This window comes from Bidens hawaiensis, unplaced genomic scaffold (assembly GCF_021521415.1).
Source record: "Bidens hawaiensis isolate Kalapana, Puna unplaced genomic scaffold, B.hawaiensis_p1.1 tig00031029_1, whole genome shotgun sequence".
NCBI classification, from domain to species: Eukaryota; Viridiplantae; Streptophyta; class Magnoliopsida; order Asterales; family Asteraceae; genus Bidens; species Bidens hawaiensis.
This window is the reverse complement of record NW_027495194.1, coordinates 190603-194054: the sequence shown is the minus strand read 5'-3', so window position 1 is coordinate 194054 and position 3452 is coordinate 190603.

Genomic DNA, 3452 nt, shown 5'->3' with positions numbered 1-3452 from the left:
TCATATTTTCATACATCTAACACCTCTGTAAAACTTCATGATCTAACTCTACACGTATCACAATCTGTCCCAAAACACAACAACATACAAAAACCGAACTACCTTGAGTTTCTAGCTTCAAATCGCAAGAATCTCGCTTTCTAGCCTTTTGCTATCAACTAGATACAACACCTACAAGCACAATAACACCACACCAAGCAAGTTACACCCACAAACAAGCCATTTCTTTCATGGTTTCGGTTATGACTTCAAAACAAAGATTTAACCGTAAAAATTCGTTTTTGGTTCGTTTAACTCCTTTCTTGGACCAAGATCCCTTGTATAACCCGTATACATCACTTGATCATGCAAAAATCGGTTTCATCTCGGGTTTTCACCCTTTTTTTTCACTTGAAACCTCATTTTCTTGTAGTTAAACTCGAGAAAGGAAGGTGAACACGTAATTAACTCGGTTTTTACCTCGTTTTTCTTGCTAAAACTTTGGAATTTTGGATCTTAAGGTGGAGAGGAGATGGAGATCATGGAGTGTTTTTGTAAAAAAAAATAACAAGGGTAAAGGGATAACACCCTTTAACCCGATCGGAGTCAAGGAGAGGGTGGGGTGGGACCCACCTCTCCATTCTTGGCCATTCATTTGGATTTCCGGAATCTGGATAACGTTTTGGATAATCTGGTTCAGTTCGTTTTTCGGTTAAATGTTTAATTCGGCTTAAAACGAGGCTAAAACGGTCGTTTTTCGGCTTAAAAATGAAATTTATATAAAACCAATTTATAAAACTATTATTGATAATCGCGCATCTTTTTCGGCTTGATCGATCGTCTCTTGCTTGGTTTGGTATTAAAGGTTTCGTTTAACGTACCGACGTACCATTAATCGAAATTTCCTTTTCTGTGCTTTAATTCACTTATCCCGAAGCTTTAACACTTCGTAAACATCACTAAATATTATGTATCTCGTCTATAATGTATCCTCGATTCGTTCGGGCTTCAATAACCGTTAATCGGTTAATCGTATTTCCAATACGATTGACTGTATAATCGAGTATAATCCTTACCGTGAATCATACATACTCGTATAAGCGCATTGTAATTCATATATTCATTGTCAAATAACACATAAATAGTATATACCGGCTAGGGTATACCTGAATTTGCCGGGATCGTTACATAATGACTCTACAATCAAACCTAGTAAAAAATGCAAGACGTCATCTAGCACCTTTCATTGAGAAGTTGGAAGCACAAGAGTTTAAATTTCGAAAGAAGAAAAAGATGAAGAGTAATACTGTAACTCAAGACATTGGATTGTATTTAATGCATCTCAATCTGTTGTAGCTCCAAGTCCAAAGATTCAAACTGCTTTTGTCACCAATGGTAGTTTTGGGGGAAGTTCTCAATCGTCAATCATACCTCATTATACAAGTTCCTACACTGGAACCAACTCTGTTCCTACCAATACTGTTCCAACAAATTCTGTTCCTGATCAACCCCCAAAGCCCACTTGTCCATTATCTGATGTTGTTCAAGGCAACATTGCAGTTAATATCAATAACTACAATGGACTGACAATCGATAACGTTCAAGAACATATGACATTCTTATGATCCGTCCTTGAGTCATATGAGTGTTTGCTAGCTGGGCGTATTGGTAACTACAACATGACTGAAGAAGATTATGATCAGGTTGATTCTGAGGTAGCTGGTGTATGGAAAGTGTGGTTCGTAGAGCTCAAAGGCTTCAGGAAATCACTGTTAAAATTGTTTTAATGGTACAACTTCAAAGTTGGGTTTTGATAAGTCCAAGGTGAGATGTTTTCGATGCAAAGAAAAGGGTCATTTCAAAAGGGAATGCACTAATCCAGAAGTTGGAGATGTTATTCCTAGTCATTTTGGTAGGGATTATAACTGGCAAGCCATTTATCATCAAACCTCTCCTGCACTTGTTGAGTCATCAAAGAAGCCCGAGGCCTCGTCATCTAAAGCGTGTCATGCACAATTGGATGAAGGATTCAATTGGAATACGATTGTTCACAGGGCTAATTTTGCTGAGGTAATTAGTGAGACTCAAGCTGAGGAACAGGTACAGGTAAACTTTGTGAATGCAGGTGTAGCGGTGAAAGAAATGGAAAATACCGAAGTAGTTGTTAATGATAATTCATCATCTTTTCATGTGATGGGCAAACTGGAAATAATCCTCATAGTTCCGAACGTGAGAGTGAGGTTGGAAGACAAGCTGCTGAATTTGTGTTGTTTGAGACAGAAATTAAACCTCAAGAAAGTGTTAAAACCGATAATTCAAATGAAACTCATAAAATTGGTAATCAATCTGCTAAAACAAGAGCTGAAACTCAATCTAATGTAAAAGATGGTAACTCAAAATTTGCTAAAACCAGTTTTTATTACAAGAGAAGGGAATTGGTTACAAATTAAGTGGGTAACAATGAATCTGTAAAACCCATTGATGGTTTTCAAAAGATCGTGTTTGTTAAAGGTGAGACCTCCGTAGAACATAGAGAGGCCATCTTTAGTAGACAATATAACGATGAGTTTTACAGATTGAAAATTGAAAGAGAAAAGGAAGAGAATCATGTTCATCATGTCAATAAGTTTGTTGATAGCAGGAATTGTTTCTGTCGTAATGAAGAGTCAGTATGTGAAAATTGACCTTTGGTCACACGAAAAAAGTGTGGCCGTAGGCCTTTAGCCATACACATTTGGTTCAGGTCATATGTGACCAAAGGTCGCGACATTGTGGCTATGATATGGCCACACATAGTTTTTAGTGGCCTTATGTGGTTATAAGTATGGCTAAAGGGTACATGTATTAGTTGCTGGACATCAAGAAGCCTCTCCAATAAGTGTGACTAAACGGTAGAAAATGGCCACATGACTATTTACTATGAGTGACCATTGCACGTATAGAGCCACATGAATTCATGTTTCAGCCACATGATTTTATAATAATGTGGCCAATAGGGTTGTGTTAAGCGTGCATTGTGACCTATACCGTGTGGATATAGCAAAGCAATGCCACTTAAATTTAATAATAGTGTTGCTAATTATATCATATAGACACTGGATATTACATTAAAAGTGGCTAAAAATGTTTACTTGTCACTCAAACACTCCTTTGTAGATTATAGTGTGGTTATTGTCTTAGCGTTTGTCACACATAATGCTTTTCGTAATTTAAAGTGTGGCTACTGTCAAACTTTTCATCACACATAGTGATGTATTGTGTGGCTAATCATATCATATAGACACTGGAGTTATTGTCAATGTTGCTAAAAATATGAACTTGCCACTCAAACACTCTTTTGTAGTTTGTGGTGTGGCCATTGTCTTACCATTTGTCACACATAATGCTTTTGTAACATAAAGTGTGACTATTATCATAATTTTGGTCACACATAGATAAATGTGGCTAAATGTGTCTTACCGAATTCAGTTTTT